Source organism: Pseudonaja textilis, chromosome 1, assembly GCF_049901715.1.
Source record: "Pseudonaja textilis isolate UNSWEBS1 chromosome 1, rPseTex1.2, whole genome shotgun sequence".
In the NCBI taxonomy this organism is placed as follows: Eukaryota; Metazoa; Chordata; class Lepidosauria; order Squamata; family Elapidae; genus Pseudonaja; species Pseudonaja textilis.
Window position 1 is genome coordinate 116869811 of NC_141990.1, and position 20409 is coordinate 116890219.

The 20409-nt window shown below is 38.9% G+C and overlaps 1 long non-coding RNA gene and 1 pseudogene across 1 annotated transcript in view; one reads left to right on the forward strand and one right to left on the reverse strand.

The window, feature by feature from the left end:
- LOC113432900 (uncharacterized) overlaps window positions 1–20409 on the forward strand; it is a 72713-nt gene that overhangs the window by 29284 nt on the left and 23020 nt on the right. The gene's annotated exons all lie outside the window — the stretch shown is intronic.
- On the reverse strand, window positions 12665–14384 carry LOC148127782 (mpv17-like protein 2 pseudogene; annotated as a pseudogene).

Genomic DNA, 20409 nt, shown 5'->3' on the forward strand with positions numbered 1-20409 from the left:
CATAGAGTATTGCCCCTTGGTTCTAATCTGACTCATACAGCTATATAGTGAAGTAGAACTCCAGTATCTAGAGAATATCCTTTAACAGAAAAAGCAGTATGTTAGTTCCGGCCCTCCATTTAACAATTACAGACATGCTATCCAGAGTTGGATCTGACAGTTGGTTTTATAACACTGATTTGTAGTTACCAAGTGACCAGATGTTTTCCTTGAGTAGATTTTTAAAATGTGCTTAATTTTTATATGTAGACTGAAATTGATGTAGAAACTACACGTTACTGTCAATTTACATATATGACAATTGGGAAAGCTCAATTTTATGTGTAAGGCTAGAGTTACATATAATGAATTGTAGAAACGTGAGAAATAAATTTGAGTGAAAAATTGAGGAGTGCATACCTACCATGTTTCTTCCCTGCATTTCTTTCTGTAGAGGTTTTATGAAACACTTTCATAAATGAGATTGGAACAGTTCCAGGAAAAGTATTGTGTTATATGAAGATTTAAGGAAAAAAGGAAGAAAAGTGTTAAATGACATTTGGTGACTACTTGTCTCCCGCTCATGCCTACAGACATTCTTCATATTAAAAATACAGAGAAAGCTGCTGTTGGTCTGTTTTGCCTGGATTTGCATGTTAGATGCAGTTTGAATAATTACAGAGAACAGATGATCAGAGTTGGAAGGGACCTTGTAGGTCATCTAATCCAACCCCCCGCCCAAGCGGGAAGACCCTACACCATTTTTGACAAATGGCAGTCCAATCTCTTCTTGAAAGTCTCAAGTGATGGCATTCCCACAACTTCTGAGGGCAAGCTGTTCCATTGGTTGATTGTTCTCACTGTCAGAAAGTTTCTCCTTATTTCCAGGTTAAATCTCTCCTTGTTCAGTTTCCATCCCTTATTCCTTGTCTGGCCTACAGGAGCTTTAGAAAATAGCTTGACCCCTTCCTCCCTGTGGCAGCCCCTCAAATATTGGAAGACCGCTATCATGTCTCCCCTGGTCCTTCTCTTTACTAGACTAGCCAAGCTCAGTTCCTGTAACCGTTCTTCGTATGTTTTAGTCTCCAGTCCCCTAATCATCCTGGTTGCTTTTTGTACTTTTTCTAGAGTCTCAACATCTTTTTTATAATGTGGCAAAACAAAATTAGATGCAGTACTCTTACTAAGGTTTTATAGTGGTATTAGTACCTCCCTTGATCTTGATTATATCCCTCTGTTAATCCAATTTAGGATTGCATTAGCTTTTTTGGCTGCTGCTACACACTGCTGGCTCATATTTCTGGTTGTCCACTAAGACTCCAAGATTCCTCTCCCAGTTACTGTTATTGAGCCTGGTTTCACCCAGTCTATATGTGCACTTTTGGTTTTTCTTGCGTAAGTGTAGGACTTTACTTTTCTCTACATTGAATTTCATTTTGTTAGATACGGCCCAGTGTTCTAGTCTGTCAAGATCCATCTGGATCTTGAGCCTATTTTCTTGGGTGTTAGCTATTCCTGTCAGCTTAGTATCATCTGGAAATTTGGTAAGTTACCCTTCTATTCCCTCATCTAAGTCATTAATGAAGATATTGAACAGTACTGGGCCTAAGATGGAACCTTGTGGCACCCCACTGCTTACTTCCCTCTGTGTAGACTTAGACCCATTAAGGACTACTTGTTGAGTATGGTTTGTCAACTAGTTGCAAGTCCATCGAGTGGTGGTGCTATCCCACTTTTTCTAGCTTACTAAGAAGTAGATTGTGGTCTACTTTGTCAAATGCTGAAATCTAAATATATTACGTCCACACTATTTTGCTGGTCTACTAATTTAGTCACTTCGTTGAAGAATGAAAGATTGGTTTGGCATGATCTGTTTTTAACAAACCCGTGCTGACTGCTAGTTATTACTTTACTTGTTTCTAGATATTAGCAGATCCGTTTTTTTATTTTTTCCAGTATCTTCCCAGGTATTGATGTTAGGCTGATTGGTCTATAGTTTCCTGGGTCTGTTTTTTCCCTTTTTTGAAGATGGGAACCACATCTTCTCTTTTCCAGTCCTCTGATATTTCCCCGGTGCTCCAGGATTTTTGAAAGATATGGTGCAGTTGTTCTTAGATGACCTCTGCCAGCTCCTTTAAAATTGTAACTTCCCTCTGCATACAGTTCAGTTGATCATGAAAGATTTATGCTTCCATACAATTCATGAAAAATGTGATTTCAACTTTTCATTAACTTTTTTAAGTCTTCATTTTATGCAGATGCCAAGAGGTTGCATTCTATTATAGTGATTATATATGCAATATATAAACGAATAACAAAGAAAGCACTGTTCTCTCTGAGAAGGCTCTATGTAAAAGTGTAAAGAAATGTGTTTTATTCAGAGTAGGCACGGATTTTCATATTAGGATTTTGATTAAAATTGACTTGATTAAAAAATAGGAAATTCTAGTATCCCCAGTATAGGCAATCTTTAGGCCATGTGTGATCTATCTGATCTATCTCACACATCTATCTAGATCTATAATCTATCTGTGGTTTATCTGACCTGTGTAACCCATTCTTTATTTACTCTGAAATACAGCATAATTATTTGGAAAATAAATTAATTGGAATCAGTATTTTTCTGAAAGGTTGAAGGTTTAAACAAAAGTTGGTAAAACAACTTTACATAACCTTCAAAATTTTGTTGGAATTAATTTATATACCTTAAAATATCCCTTTTTGCATCATGTGACACTTCAGGTAGTCTGCTGTTTAGCAGTTATCTTCAACTCAGTTAAAGTGTATGCTAGCCATCCCCTGAGACTTTCAAGAAGAGATTGGACTGCTGTTTGTCAGAAATGGTGTAGGATCTCCTGCTTAGGAGGGGGTTGGACTAGATGACCTACAAGGTCCCTTCCAACTCTGTTAATCTGTTATCTGTTGTCCTATCTGCCCTGATTTTGTCTGTGTTCTAGCTCAGGCGTCCGCAACCCCCCGGCCATGGCTCACTAGCAGGCTATGGCCCGTTCAGTATCAGGCTGCGCAAGCGGTGTGCATGCCTGTGCAAATGCAGTTGTGCGCACTTGCACATGTGTCGCCCTTCACACGGAACCATCCCCTCTCTCTCTCCACCCCGACCCTCCAACCGGTCTACCAAGCTGGGAAGATTGAGGACTCCCAGTCTAGCTGGCCACTGCTCTTTACTATTTGATTTCCTCTCTTAATGGACGCGTTCTCAAGCTTCTGAAGTGAGAAAGGAGTTTGGGCGTATCCCCCTCCCCCAAATAAAGCTCCTAATTTAATTGGGGTTAGGGCTGGCCAAGAAAAAAGATGCCACTTTTAATAACACTTTAATCTATCAGATAAAATGGCGATAGAACCATGTAACTTTAATGTTTCAATTGGAAACAGTACATGTAAGACACCCACCCATTCCACACAACCCCCCTTTTTTTAATATATAATGGGAAGGATGAGCAGGAGTGAGTGCTGCCAGCGATTCAGCCTTGCATGAGTAAGTCATCCGGTTGCTTTTTGAGGTGGGCTTTGCTTCACTAAACAGCTGCATTTTGTCAAGGCTAATGCTGCAGATTTATCCAATTGATCCTGGCTCTCCTCTCCAATTTGCCTGATGGCCAGCCTGCCTGATTACCATGCGAATGATTCAGTCAGTGTTCCTGCTTTGCACGTATAAGCCCGAGGATCTGCATCCTTGCTCCTCAAATTTGCCTGTGAAACCTGTAAGTACTAGGGTTAACTGATTCCTAGTAATTTATTTCCCAAATAATTAGAGAACCCCAGCATTAAATATTTCTACCTGCATTTGATTCTATTGTAACACATCTTTTTTCCTCTTTACCCTGAACTGAAACTATTCCTGATGCATCTTTGACTTTCCCAGTTGCCTAAATCTGCATATGCGTACCCACAGAAAAGCAGTACACTTCCTGTCGCATTATTTTTATATAAACAACAGTTCATGTTTATATTAGTTGGTGTATGACTTTAGTTTTGTGTAAGCAGCTTTATTTAGGTTAATTACATCAGAGCTTGTCTAGATTCTGGGACTCAAAATGCAGGAAGCTTCCAAGAAATTGAGCTTTATATTACGAAACTCACCTGATAAATTCTCTAGATTTTAAACCTATGTTGACTTGAGCAACTTGTAAAAATTCCTAGCAACTTTTTGAAGGCAAAGTTCACTCCAGATACTTCTGGCTGCAGTGTACACTGTTGAAATGAACATGTTTAATGATGTATCTATTTCATCGATACGACTGTGAAATATTCACTGTCAGTTCTGTTCTAGAGGCCGTTAAGGAAAGCCTTGGCAGCGTTGTGTTTTGAACTTGGTGTTTCCTGGAGTCTTTGTTGTAGCTCCCTCTCTACAGAAAGGAAATGGGAGTTGCTGAGATTTTAAAAATGCTATTTATGCATTAAGACAGGAGGGGAAAGTTCTGTCCCAGTTTTTTTTTCCTGTAATGTGTACGGTTCATCCAAGTAATGTAGGGGGGAATTCAAAGTGAATAATGTTAGAGACAAATTGAAGTTGATGCTTGGCTTGTTAATCTCTGGAGTGTCCTGGACAAATTGAAGGACATCTTTTTGGTTAAAGCTCAGAGAGAAATTATTTTAAAACCTGAATGGATAGCAGAGTGATTTTACATCCTTGTGTCTAGTTTCATTGCTGGCTTGCTGGTAATTATTTCTTGAAGAGTCCTGGCAGCAGAAGAGAAGGATCCAGTTCACAAAAGAGGCTTTTGCCTGGGAATCTATTAAAAATTGCTCCATTATACATAAAAGCTGCATATCTGAGCAGCTTACAGGCTTTTCATTGTAAAAGAACAATGTTTCATAATTGTGTTGTTGCTTTCCACCATTGGCAGAAAATTAAATGCTGTATTCTTACTCATGTTTATACTTATACCTATTTTTTGTAAGCAATTGACAAATCAAATAAATAAAATAAAACATGAAACTGGGAGCAGTAACATTTTTAACTTTGATTTTGCAGGTTATAGAGACCACAGAGTATATAGATGCTTGTTTTTTACATGATTTATTTTGATAAATGTATTACTTCCCCCTACTGTTGCACGTACAGCCATGTTAAAAGCTAGTGATACATATCCTCTGGATATAAATACAGAAAGATTTCCTTCACTTGTTTATTGCTTTTCTGTTCTCACTGGTGGTGTTGGTGCATTTGCAAACTCATCCTTTATTCTTTGTGATGTGTAACCGAGGGGCTCATGTCAAGTCCCTTTGCTAGCTGGCATTTGGGACAGCTAAGTGAGACCCTTTGCTCTATCCTCACTTCAAAAGCATTGGATATTGCAAAGAAAATAAACTGCATATAGATGACTTGGTGCTGCCACCTACAGTTGAAAATGTGCAGTGTTTATTTTTGCCAGAAATAAATTCATATTAGCATTATAGTCATACCTCCCTCCTGATATTACCCTTGTTCCCAATTGTTTTTTGGTCATTTGTATATTTTCCCTTTCTCCAGAAATACATGATTTGGACTAACCAACCGTATGATTTTCTCCCCCTCCCCCAAATAGTAACTAGTAACTTAACTGGATCAAAGTACATTCTTTTATAATTAGTGATTATGCAAATTTGCTGATGGACCTTAGTGTGCTTCTTCTCAAAAGGTTGGCCATCACTTCCTTGCTAAATTCTTTGAACTCTTAGGTGGGAAACTGTCCTTGTAAATTGGAGCAGTCACAGGTGTCTAGTTCCTCTTTTAATAAAGACATTGTGTAGTCCTTTTAAACTGGAATATTCTGAGCTTTTCTTGGAATATTGGACAAACTCCACAAATTTTGATAACAGCTCCTGTCCTGCAGTCAGTTTCACTGTTGAGAAGGCTCCCTAAGTCTGCCCCAGGAGGTGAATTCATCTCTCTGAACACATTAGACTTTTGTTCTAAAACTCTGTATGTGCTTTAACTGTAGAGAGGAAAGATTTTTGTCCAGAATCCTCAATTCATTTCAATAAAAATCCATTTATCAGAAATTACCATGCCTCCATTACTAAGTAACATCAAAGATGAAAGCACTGGTGATGAGGTAAATGGTTCTGACTGCTTAGAGCTGTTCTAGTTGCTTGGTATGTATTTAGTATATCTTTTACCCATTTTATTAGTTAGTAATGTGTTAAATAACTACTGGCTTTAATTTTAAAATAATCAAAAATAAATTGTGGTTAAGTTACCTATTCTGATTTTTTTTTCCATTAGCAAAATTCTAAACATTTCCCTCACTCATGTTTAACTATACCACCAGAGGGCACTGCAGTTCTTTCACAAAGTTAATCAAAATTGAACACATAAAAACAGGAAGTTTATAGAATGAGGCCTCTATAGATATTGTGCTTTCAAGTATGTTATCAACATATGAGGGAGAAGCTGGTTGTGAATTCATGACACATAAGCCTGACTTACAGAGGTGTGGGATTTGGAATTAAGGCACTTCTGGAGATGTAATATCAACTATTAAAAATTCATCACAGTTTTGAAGCTTCACACAGTTGACTTTAAAAAATAAAGTTTGCAGCGCTGTCTACCAACTTTCATGTTGGAAGGGATAGAAATCCTGGTTTAAAATAGGACTTTAAAATGTTTATACATTTATTTAGTATCTTGCCTTCATTTTTTTCAAATGAATAACTCAAGATGGCAAACATACCTAATACTACTACTATTTTCCCCACAACAACAACCCGTAGGTTGGGCTGATAAAATGGCCAGTGTCACCCAGCCAGCTGTCCAGCCTCATCTCTCCTGGTTTCTAGGCCAGCACATTAACCACTATGCCAAATTGGTGTGATGGCTTACTTTCAGCATTAGTGGGGGAGAAACATGTCAGACTGCTACAATATGGTTTGTTTGTTCTTTATCATGGTCTCTGATTCATATGCATGTCATATGTTCCTGTGAAGATCCATCTAAATAGCCCAGAATTATTTCTGGGGAGTCTCGCTCCCCCTTTTCTTCGAACATCATGCAACTAGGGCTGGCTTCTGCTGAACCTCTTCAGTTTGTTTTCAGCTGCCATGGTAGCATTGGTAGTTGGTGTCACAACTCTCATCCCGTTTCTACTTCTATTTTACTAGAGTTGTTGATTCCAGAGTAATTTGGCCAGATTCTTTTCTCATCGGTAACCTTTCGCGAGGGCCAGTGTTGCGGGAGCAAGCTTCTGCTTGGATGGGCATAAGCCATGCCTTCGTGAATGCCATGATATGTGTAAATACTGCCAGGCATTTACTAAACCAGCTTGTGATCAATGTAATCTGCAAAATTTACTCTCATAGTAAAATTTATGACTGACAGACTCAAAATCTGCTGCTGGTACTTATCCAAGCCATCTACTGTAAGCCAGAAATTGTTAGAAGAAATGGGTTGGGTTTTCTATTCCCTGTAGTATATTTTGAGGTATTTGCCATTATCAGCACTGAGAAAATCACCCATTAAAGAAGCAAAGCTTTTTGTCCCCCCTCTTCCCCCCCCCCCCCAATCTCTTCCAAGACAAAAAGCAAATGAAAAGCGTGATCATGTTTCCTTCCTCGTTCTGGTTCTTGCAGCCTCAACTTCCTCCCCACAATAGCCTTTTTCAGCTCCAACATTACTGGATCTAATCTTGATGGAGTCTTCATACTGTTCAGCCTTTATTGGCCTCTCTTTCAAAATGAGGCTCAATTTCAAAAATGGAGCTCTCCCTTTGGACTGCCCTCTTACCCAGTCAAAACCTCTATCTTCCCCTCCAGCTTCCTCAGAATCACTGGGTCATTCATGCCCATCCTGTTCTGAATGGTGCCGCTCCTTTTTGGTCATTTCCAATCCATTCCAGTCTTTTAGATGTATTGTTGATGATCTCAGCATGGAGCCATTCACATTCCCTGGAATGTTCAAAAGATGGACAGGCCTTCATTTTCACACCACACTTTCTCAGCCTCTGCCATCTTATTCTGCTTTGAGATGGTCAGACTCTTTTACAATTGCAATTATATTGTTTTCTTGTCCTTGGGACTTGTGTCTTCTCCCAAATGCCGCTTCAAGAGAGAGTTCAGATCTGACTGCCAGCCTAGTTTGGCCTCTTTCATGGAGTGTCTCAGAATTTGTGGATGAGCCCTATCCTATTCAGCTCTGGGTGTGGGCTTTTGGGGGAAATGGTATAGGGCCTCAGCAAGCCTTGTTCTTTTAAGAACTCTTCCTTGTGTTTCCAGGGATATTTTTTTAAATTATATTTAACAAACTCATTTCCTACCTTCTGCCTGAACACCGATTACTAAGCCTATGCTATTATCCTACGCTTATTCTAAAGAGTCTACAATGATCTGTTTTCTCGTTGCTTGAACTTACCCCGAAGTCTTAGTCACCATGTAATCATCTTCAAATTGGCTTCTGTTGCCGACAGTTGCTATTCCGAAGCATTGAACTATGCACTTTCTCAATCTATCCTGGAGCAGAGGTGGTATTCAGCAGGTTCTGACCAGTTCTGGAGAACAGGTAGTGGACATTTTGAGTAGTTTGGAGAACCGGCAAATACCACCTCTGACTGGCCCCATCCCCATCTATTCTCTCCCTCCCAGCTGATTGGCTGGGTCTTCTTTAGTTGCCCTGCACAGGAGAACGGAGCTGGAAAGCAGGTTAGTGGGGTGGGGAGGGAATAGGATTTTGCAGTAGCCTTCCCTTGCCACGCCCACCAAGCCACACCACGCCCACCAAGTCACACCCACAGAATGGGTAGTAAAAAAATTTAAAATCAGATTCAAAAAAAATTACTATAGGTTCTGTGGGTGGGCCTAGGAGCAGGGCCATGTGACTGGGTGGGTGGGTGGGGTTGCCTTCCTGGGCCTCAGGGAAGCCTGGGCGAAGCAGTAAGTAAGCGAGGGGAATCCCGGCACAGTTGAACCTAGAAACAGCTGATTGTCGGGAGGGGAAAAATACCTTGAGTGACTGGGTGGGCGAGTATCAGGTGGGCGGGGCAAGTGAGCGAGTGGCAACCCGGTGACCGGGTTGGGGGCGTGGCCAGCCAGAAGTTACTACCGGTTCTGCGACCCATGCCAAGTCCTTGCTACCGATTCGCTTGAACCAGTGCAAACCGGCTGAATACCACCACTGCTCTGGAGTAAGAAAAAGGTGATTTTCACCAACTACTGGCTGGCTGTAGCTTCTTAGTCTTGCTGCTGGGCGCCGCTGCTCATTTCAGCTTGTCGGCTGCTGGCTTGGTGAAGTCCAAGCCAGCTCTTCATTTACCATCAATTTCTTGTTGAGCTGAGGCTACTCAGTCCCCACAGCCTGCCCAGTCTTCCTTCTCACACATGACACAAATCTTCCTCCAAACACAGCCATACTGGGATGCGTGTTTGAAAACATGTAGTGCAGTGTTCCTCAGGCTGCCTTAAAATCTTGTGGAGATAACGGAAGGAAGAGCTCGTGCTAGTCCCTGGAAGACTTCCTTTCCAAAACTCCTGACCACAACTCAGCCTCATCCACCATTTATATCTTTGATGCTTACTCAGACTTCATTGGACGTCATGAATCATTGCTCAACTTGGAAACATTTCTTGGCCTGGAGATTTAACAGTCTTCTCAACAGTATGGTCACTTATGATGTAGCTGTGTCTTATTTGAATCAACTTACAGAAGTCTTAACTCCAATGCTTTTGAGTTTTGCTGAAGTCCTCAAGAGACTTCTGGGCCAATCCAGCTTCTATAGCATTAACATCATGCCTTGTTGAAAGAAAAGAGAGGCCTTTCCTTATTACAGTATCCTGCTTACTCCACACACCAATCTTCCTCCAAGATGTTCCAAACTAGTAGAATGGATATACCAGATAGCTACATGGACACAACTTGTTAGGTCCCTCCAGCAGTAGAGACTTGATCACGTTATGAGATATGGCCTTGTTCCAGGTATGAAATGCCTACTCACCCATGTAGATCATAATGGAAAATAATTAATTAATCTCCTACAACATTTTTGAGTGGCTACCTATGAATTTATACAATGTGCTCTATTACCCTTCATGTTTCTCAAGGGATTTTACTGATTCTTTAAACCTATAGTATAAGGCATTGGAGCTAAACGGGTTCAATGGAAGATATGCAGGGACAAAGGTTCTCCAAAATGAGAGCCAGTTTGCTGTAGTGGTTAAAGCACCAGGCTAGAAACCAGGAGACAGATCTATTCCTGCCCAGATACAAAGCCAGTTGGGTGGTCTTGGTCCCGTCACTTCTTCCCAAGCCACTTTACGGAAGAGGAAGAATATTAGGTTCTAAAACTTGATAGCCGCATAGCTCAACTGCATAGCTGAGTCCTGTTACTACCTGGACTTCTGCTGGCCTGCTTTTTGGGCAGACAGTCTGACTGGTAGAGCTGAGCTCTTTGCTATTGTATCTTTCAAGCAGACCTTTGCTTGAACTTCAAGATTTGAGATGCTATCAATGAATGCAGATAGGGAGACCTGGAGGTTACTGGAGTTTCCTTAGCCAGAGTGGACTGATTGGCTTCAACACTTCTGCCCCCGATTATTATCACTAGATGCAGCTATTAAATTGTGCATGTTGCCTGACTCCCAACAACTTCAGGCAGCTCAGGATCCATCTCTTCCTGCTGAGAAGGGAAGCCTAGTAGGAGCATAGCAAGAACCTCGCTGAATTGCAGAAGGAATGGCAAGACTTCTCTTTGCAGAAGAGTTTTTAGTCTACTCTAGAGTGTTGAGTTTGGGATCTGGGGAGATTTAGGATACATTTAGATTCCTGCCCAAACAAGTCCTCAACCAGTTTCATGCACCATGCTTTAGTAATTATGGTTTAATGACAGTTTATTGAATAAATCATTCTTAATTGAGTTTGCACAGTGTTCTAGGTCATAAACCATGCTTCACAGATCACATTGGCTTGGGCCAGACAGCATACTAACTAAGCTGGAAACAAGCCATGTTATAACTTAGGGCAATACGTGATCAAAGTCACTACTTCACTGCCTTATTTATTTGATGTATTATGAAATATGAAGTAGGGGAAAGCCATTTATTCAGAGGGTAAAGATGTAATAAACAATAAGGTAAAATATGAAATGATGACGCAATGCTAGAAACAGGTATATCTTACCATTTACTATGACCATACAATATTAAATTAATTGAAACCAGCATATATGGGAATGGTGTTTTAAATAAAAACTAATAAAGACTAGCAATTCTTTTATTTACAATGAAAAAACAAGTTTGCATAGAAATGTCTATATAACGATAGCATAAGAGAGTATGTCTTTACCATTGGACAGTGATTTTTTTTTTGAAGATGTTTTATCAGTGTTCCCAGATTTTCACTACCATTTCGCCTATAGCAATAGCAGTAGAATAGCACTTAGACTTATATACCGCTCCACAGTACTTTACAGGCCTCTCTAAGTGGTTTACAGAGTCAGCATATTGCACCCAACAATCTGGGTCTTCATTTTACCCACTGGCTGAGTCAACCTTGAGCCTGGTGAGATTTGAACTGCCAAATTGCAGGCAGCCAGCAGGCAGCAGAAGTAACCTGCAGTACTGCACTCTAACCACTACGCCACCGAGGCTCTTATAACCAATGTTTGAATAGTTCGTAAATCTGTTACAAATATTTTTGGAATTTCCACTGATTTTACTGAGATTATCTAGGTGAGCTACTTAATATCAAGACAAGCTAAGATTGATAAACCATATATTCCCAGCAGTTAGTTTTTACAATGTGCTGGGAAAGTATAGTTTTGCTGCTGAGCACCGCTGCATGCGGAAGGACTGGCCTTAACTAAGGGCAGTTTGAGATAGAGATGTGAGTTGCTATGTCAATATTATACAGTTGTACCCATTGGTATCAGCACTGGTAGTGGTATCTGTGGTTCATACCATTAGAGTTATGTATTGAAGTAACTGTTTTCATGTCTCTGCCATCTTGTAACAATCTCAAGAAAATCAGGTCCCCTTTCGTAGCAACCCAGTGGAGGTTGGTGGTCCACTAAGTTGCTTCTACGTGCTGATTACATATATTCAACTTTTTCCTTCCCTCCACCTTTTCAGTTGACTTTTTGTGGCGCATTGCAGTATTGTGTTTAAAATACATACAACATTTGTATTGCAAATCTACACATGCCATTCCTTAGCTTATGAAATGTAACTAAAATTTCAGATTGTCAGAATAATCAAGCAATAATATCTCATGGGTAATTAACATTGAACAGAAGCAGAGAACAATGCAAACTATGGCTATGAAGACACAGAACAAATGATAAGCAAGCATAAACTGAGATGATTTAAGGCAGAACTCTGTAAAATCAGAATAATAAATTAAATAATTGTTTAATTATCAATTGATATCCCCACTTTTATTTTATTTTTGTTTCAAATAGCCTAACAATAGGAAAATCACAGAGCTAGCATAGAACTGTGAGCAAACAAAAAACTGGAAAACACATAATATATTCAGATGAAATGTTTCCAAGTCAAGTCAAATAGACCAAATTTGTTTGCATCAGATCTGTATTAAACTCTACCACTTGTAAGGATTTTTAGAGAGAACTTATCATTGAAAAATGATGTACATGCACTTTAAATAAATGCAATAATACCCGAGTGTTCATTTAAAAAATGTTTATTCAGAACAACCAGCATAAAACATTTATATAATTTAATCTTTACAAGACTACGAGGAACAAAATAATACAATTCCACTGATAATATTTCAAATGTGAATATAGTATATTTTTAGCTAGTGCAATCATATTTAAGAAAGTGTTTCCTCTTTGTCTCTTTTGCTTCCAAGTCTTTCCAATCCTCAACTTCGATGTTTAAGATATGAAAGGTAGACATTCCATCCCAATGTCATTACATTCACAAACAACACTCGGTATTTTGAGGGGAGATATAGAAAATTAAACATTTGAGCTGCTGGCCAAATAGTAAGCTCTGCCAAATAATAGTCCCAGAATTTATCTCTAAATTCATCGATGCCATCTGCCAAACTATGGCCTTGAAGCAGTGCCATGATTATGAAATACCAACCTCCAAAAAATGGAGCAAAGGTCTGGTCGATTGCTACCTTCGTGACAACAACTTTAAGTTGATGACCTCCTTTTCTTGGGTTTATTTTGTCTATCCATAAATACCAGTAATGCAGGAGTGGTCCAGTACTACATCCAGTGACTAACATGTGAAATGTACGGTCAATATCCCATGGTTTTTCCTTTTTCCTTCGCTCCAAAGACTGCTGTATTATATCTGCAGCTCCTAGTAAGAGTCCAGAACTAATTGTGTTGACTATTAAAAGTTTGTGACCACCATAAGCATAAATCTTTGCCAGCCTGGTCAACTGTCGTATAATATGGGAACGCATCTCATTTTTGTTGTTCTGAATTAAATTTTTTCTTTTCCCAGATTGCTTCAGTATCTCCAGGCATTAGTTTATAGTAGCTTCATGGAGATTATTAAGTTCATAATTCAGGGTAAGGATCAGAAGAAAAATCAATTTAAAACTAGCATGTAAGATGAGATACAGGAAAATACATCACAATATTCTGGTGAAGAATTTTACTTTGATGCCTTATTGTGATGTCACTGCAGAGCTTCAACATCTTGCACTTAATGGAGAAGAAAAATTACACCAACCCAACAAGTGTCTGAGTAATTGTTTTTACATCATGTATGAAGTAGAATTCACAGAAGGGGAACCTGTTCTTAAATCTGGTTTGTTTTCAAGGACTCGTCTTTTTATATGTGCTACATGCCTGCAAAAAAGGTTTGGGGCTACATTTGCCTTGGTCATAGCCACTGTTTTGATGTCATCGATCTCTCTTGTGGACCCTCCTGGGATGCAGTCTTTGGAAAGCAGTAGACCTGCCCTTAAATAAGGATTTAGCATTCCTTTGAAACAGAGATAGACTTGTGATTAAAAAACTAAGGTTGCTGCACCAAAGGTTGACTTACATCCCAAAAGAGAGCCAAGTGCTTCTAGAATTTACCAATTTTGTGCATTGTGGTTTTTCCACTTCATGGATTCGTACCTGTTCCGTTTTTATTACTTTGCCTGAGGACAGTGCCATTTGGCCCATTCCTCCATTATCCTGCCTACTCCATAGGCAATGTCTCATTGTGTCCTCCTACATCTGAGAGCCCAATAAACGCCATAATGGACTGGGAGCAAAATCAAAAAAGAGGCGGGAGCACTGCAGCACTCCTCCGAACCTCTCCTCAGCGACTCTGAGCTGTCAGTTGAAGGTATTTCTGAAAATAGGTCCACCCTACTTTTGAAAGAGCAGTGCAGCCACACCTGAAAATACCTTAGCTGACCACCATGGTCCTAGAGATGTTTTTCCAGTGCACCAGGCCAGATCCCACCCACCTTATCCTCCATGCCCCCTTTGGGCCTGTGACTAGTCAGATGGCATATTTCTGAACACAGAATTTTTCCTTGTGTTCAGCAGTAGCTGAACAGCCTGTTAGTCAGGTGGCTTGGTAAGTAGACAGTTCAACCCACTTTTCAGCCACAATATTTGCCAAGGTCTGCCTCCACACATATTGAAGAGATCAACAGATGGTGGTTTTCCCACTATGGGGGATAGGTGTGGTGGTAGGAAGAAATAAACCCAGGTTGCTTTCCTTACCTTCTACATTATTACCACACTCTTCAGATACGCAACAGAGTGCAGAAAAGCCAAAGAAACCAAGTGGATGAGAGAAAAGGAAAATGCACCTTACTTTTCTATCACTACAAAATGCCCTTGCTTCCATCCTACCCATCCTGTACTTTATACATTGCCTTTCTTTAAGCATAATAACAGAGTTGGAAGGGACCTTGAAGGTCTTCTAGTCCAATCTCCTGGTCAAGCAGGAGACCCTGTACCATTTCAGAGAGATAGTTCTCACTGTCTGAAAATTTCTCCTTAGTTCTAGGTTGGATCTCTCCTTGATTAGTTTCCACCCATTGCTTCTTTTCCTACTTTCAGGTGCTTTGGAGAAGAGTTTGAAACCCTCTTTGTGGCAGCCCCTTAGATATTGGAAGACTGCTATCATGACACCCTAGTTCTTTTACCTAGACATACCCAGTTCCTGCAATCATCCATTGTATCCATTGTATCTTTGATGTTCTTTGCACTTTCCAGCGTCTCAGCATCTTTTGTTGTTTTAACTTGTGTGTTCCTTTTCAGGTTCTCATCAACTCTACTGAAACAACTTTTTCTTTCCCCTCAATCTAGTTATACACTCTTCATATTTCTGTTTTGCAATTGGATCATTATTTGTTCTCTCCACATAGCTAAACCATCTCAGTGAATTTATTTCATATTGGTTACTTAAGTGAAGACTCATTTTCGTATTCAGTCTTCACCCATTCAACGCTGAGTCATTCTTTAGCCTATCCATGCCTTTCTGGATCTGCTAAGTCAGTGGTACATGTGGTGGTGTACTACTCTTTTTACAGGGACTCCTGATATTTATTCATAGCCCCTCTTCTAGGCAAATGTGTAGGCATATCAAACACCTTTTATGTACTCCTTTTATTAGAGTTAAGTCCAGATACCCCACCTCTAACATGGCAAAAAATTGTCTCTGCAGTTATGGCTATCAGGGAAAAAAAATGTGTTGCAAATGGTATAAAAGTGGACCATATTTGTCTTAGATTTAACTTTGCCACTGTTCAGCGTTGTTTTTGTTTTTCTCTCCCTTTGTATGGTTCCTTATATAATTGCTAATCCAATTTATACTTAAGGCTAAATACACAGAAATGATGAAGTTTTATTCATTTATTTATTCATCTAAGAATAACTGGACACTTACAAAAATAAAAACCCAACATGCAAACAATGAAAACGGTAACCGCCCATCCTAAATTGCAGATGTAACACAGAATTGGACATTGGTAGCAGGTGAAGTTACTGTACATTATGCATGTGTTAATTCTGATTTATCACAACTACTACTTTTTCATTTATCTTCTATGCTGACATAATCCAGAATTTGTACATGTTAAATATACATCATAGGACCAGAAATCAAAGAAACTCTTCTATTGGCAATGGGTGAGATTCAGTCTTGTATCTGGAAAAAATATATAAAGGAAAAGATTCTGTCAGTTTTTATAGTTGTGTCATCTCCTATGCCTGTCAGTGGCATTGACTTCTTTAGACAGCACAGCCTCTTCAGTTCTTACTTATCTGTGGTTGCCTAGGTAACTAACATGCAGTCCCAGAAACAAATTCCACACAATGGCAAGAAACCAAAATGGTGAAAAACACTTTCTGTACATTTTAAAAACTGTTAGATGTTATAAGCTGTAAAGGTAGCATTCCATGAAATTTTCTGATGGAAGACCAATGGGGAAAAATGAAGGGATGTTACTTCTAAATTTTTGTCCCTTTGCCCACCCTATGAAATAAAGCCTGAGATCCAGATGGCCCCAATCCTACCTGTAAGGCTTTGAAGACCTGGTTTCTACAGATCAGTCGCTCAGTGGTCTTGTGAAGCCATGAAGATTGTTTACCTTTCATTGCTGAATTGCTTAATGACATAATTTGCTTTTTGCATTAGTAAATCCTGATATTTTTAAATAGCCTTAAATTTATTTTTATAGTAGGCTGCCCTACATGGTACATTGATAGGTTAGCTATATAAATTAAATAAATACATAAAATGCTTTGCATTCATTTTAAAAAGTTTGAGACAATTGCTGAAGGTCAAATAGGGTTGGGTTGAAGAAATGTATTTTGGACTTCAATTCATTTGGCCCTTAAGCAGGGATATGCAAAAGAGGTTGCATTGGTTGTACTTGCAGATGGCTTGTGGCACTGTGTGACAGATCTGGGATTGGAGAGTGCTGCCTTATCCGACATCTCTGTTTTGACATACAGTTTATTCATTAAAGCATGACTAAGTCAACAATGGTTTAGTTTAATATGAGAATCCTATTCATAATCGTACATTCACAAGTACACAGTTTTTTTATTAGCAGAAATTCTGATGGACCATCGGGAAAGTTGGACCATTTGGAAAGTTGTATAAATTTAAGGAATGAATTATGAATTATGAATGAATTATAAATAGCCCATTATGGACCATTTGGAAAGTTGTATAAATGTAAGGAATTAATACAAGAGGTTTACTCAAAAGTAAGTCTAATACTTTTCAGTCTTAGCGAGTGTTTACACATGTTGATTTAGGAATTGTGGAGTCTTTGGTGCTCTCTGAGCTTGATTGTTTGCTTGTAGATGTTTCGTTATTCAAGTAGATAACATCAGTTATAGTAAGCGTGAGGTTTATTTCCTGTTTATATAGAGTAGCTTGCTCTGTACTATTGGTGGAGGGTGGGATCTTCTTGATAGTTTCTTTATTAGGGTATTTTTTCTGCTTGATTATCTTGTTATCTGGGTGCTGGTCAGAATATGTTCTGGTCCTTTTTGTTTTCTTTTTAATGTCTCCTTTGAATGTGTACAAATGGTATACTACTAATATCTGACTTTTTAAAATCCTTAGTTGGTGAAGTGGTGCATCAGAAGACAGTTTTTGAACCAAGGTATCTCAAATGAGTTAACTTATGCAATGGGTCCTAAATCCAGAACCCATGACCCTTGTGAAATCGAAATTTGGCAAATGTTATAAAACATTTTATAACATAAAAATTACCATAAAACAGTTCATGACATAATACAATATTACATAAAACATTTCCTGTGATGTGATGGCCTGGAGCTATGCTGGGCAATAACATAAGTAATATGCATCTGACTATTTTGATGGGTCACAAGTGGATATAAATACTAAGATGCTGCTGCAAAACTAACTGAGCAGCAAATGAAGCCGTAGGCTACATCAGCAGTAGTATAGCATCAAATACTGTCTTTCCTGAAGTCAAGTGTTCCTCTCTATTCTGCATTGGTCAGCCCATATGTAGAATATTGCATCCAGTATGGACAGCTAGATTTTGGAAAGACATTAATAAACAGGAGCATGATTTAGAGAAAATCAGAATTATAAAATCCCTAGAAGGAGTTTCTCCCTACAAAGAGTTAAAAGAAACCATTGGTGGCATTTGGTTTCATTAGCATTGCAGAAAAGGAACTTGCAGTGAGACAATATCTAAAGGCTGTCCTATAGAAGAGGAAGTAAAATTGAATTGAATTTTTTAAAGGCACAACAAGAAGCAGTGGTTTAAATTAAAAGGAGTCAGTTTTTGTTTAATACCAGGAAATATTTCCTGATATATCTGTAAGGATAGATTTCTTTGGGAAGTGGTGACCTCCTTCTCCAAAAGAGGCATCTACTTTAAGAGTGGATTGCAGGTCTAATTGGGTTTGGATTACACAATCTCTGACTCAGCTCTCTGTGGTCAATTTGTTGTAGTCAACTCGTCATGGCTAACTTGCTGCAGCAACTCACTACAGGACAAGATGTACACTAATATCAAAGAAATGGTGGAATAGAATCATTAAAGGATGCAAAAGGAGGGACAAAATGAAATGTGAATGACAAAAAATAAATTAATTTTTAAATTATATTGAATAATTAAATTGAATTGTTGATTTGTCCCGTGACAAGTTGGCTAGTTGTCCCATTCCACCCTTCAGGCCTTACATTCCGTTTTTTCTCCAGCATAGTTTTTTTTAAAGTCATGAAGCAAATTTCTTCTAGTTTTTTACATGAACCGAAAACCGAGTCTTGTAGAATACAGCAGATAGAGTGGTCAGCTCTCCATGACACCTTCCAATGATTGGGATGGAAGCTCCCAGAGTTCCAACGAGCAGAGTCTTTGGTGGGGAATTGTTGCACTTCTAACCTCGACACATCTGGAAGGAACTATAGTTTGACAGTAAGTTATAAGAAGTGCTGTGTGTCATGAAGGTCTGTGAATGGGTTGTTTACTGCTGAGTCTGTCATCCATGAGAAGGAGCCCGTTTTTTCTGTTCTGCCTAAGGGAATTGCTTTCAGATAGAAGTCCTGAAAGCTACTTCCATGACTTTGGTAAAGTGACTATGAAATATGCATTTTAGTGTATGAAATACAGTAGAAATGCTGACAGCCTAGTATTTCTAGTTGCTGATTCAGACTTTTTAATCTTGGTCCATATGCATTCTGCTGATGCCAATATTCTTCTTGGAACAGCTGGTGTTGCCCGCTGATTCCTTCCAAAAACTTTTGCATGTATATTTCTAAACATTTTTGTAATATAATTATTGCCTGAAATAGTGAAATTCTAATGACAAGCATTTTTATTTGTTTCTAATTGCAATTCTTGCGTGTTACATTAAAATTGTGGCCATGTCTTTAAAATGCATGTGTTGCTATAGTATTAGTTTAAATCCTCTCTCTCTACATTTGGCATATTTATTTAACTATTCTACCTTATGTTCAATGAGTAGGTTTTGAGTAGTGAGATGAAAGAAAATATGAAAGCATGACAAAGAAAAGATGTGGCCAGGAATTCCCCCCCACCCCCCATCATTTGTTAATTTACTTTTTAATCTTTTATTCATAACAAAGAATAAAAGAAAGAAAACATAAAGGTAATAATAAACCATGTGTTGTCGAAAAGAAGAAGAAAAAACAAACAAATAAAAAGTGCTTTAACCAAAAAGTGAAGGTAGTATGACCCCCAAAAAAAATCATGATGTCACTGTGCCGATAAACAGTCACAATCTACATACTATTAAAACTCATTTCTATCATTATTAACTGGGCAAAATGCATCACAGAGCAACAATTTTTGAACCATGGTATCTCAAGAGGGCTAACTTACACAAGGTGTCCAAAATCTGAGACCAATGGCTTCGTGAAAGTTTGGACTGTTTCACTTCTGCCAGGCGGCTGCTTTGGTCACGAGATGGTAATTTTGAATATTCCATGACAGTTTCCCAGCCACTGACACAATCCTTCATTCCTTCACACGCCCTGCAGTAGCCACTTAACGGGAGGGAGGGAGGAGAAAAGGGTGGGGGGGGGAAGAAGGAAGGAGAAGCGGAGGAGGGAGGGAAGAAAGGAAAGAAGGCATCTTTGTATTGACATTTGAGGGACTAAAATGCTTCTATGACTGTTAAACCGACAGCAATTCAGCTTTCATATATTTCAGCAATTTATCATACATTTTTCTTTAGCATTGATGTTAATTTTGCCTTGAAAAGAATACCTTTTGAGGAATTTCTGGCTTGCTAACAAAGGCATTGAAGAACAACTTCGCTGTTCTATTGTTAATGAATAAAAATGGTTGTGGTTCATTTTTAATTAATTATTTAACAATAGAATTTTTGTGGTGGCAAGGGTGAGTGGATTTCAGAGTGTTTATTTTGGCCCTTTTTTTCCTGGTGTTTTTTTTTTTAATTCCATCACAAGAGTCATCATCCATCATTTCATTCTGTCTTTTCTTTGAATATTCTGTACCACACACCCGATGTGGTTTTAGAGGGGAACAAG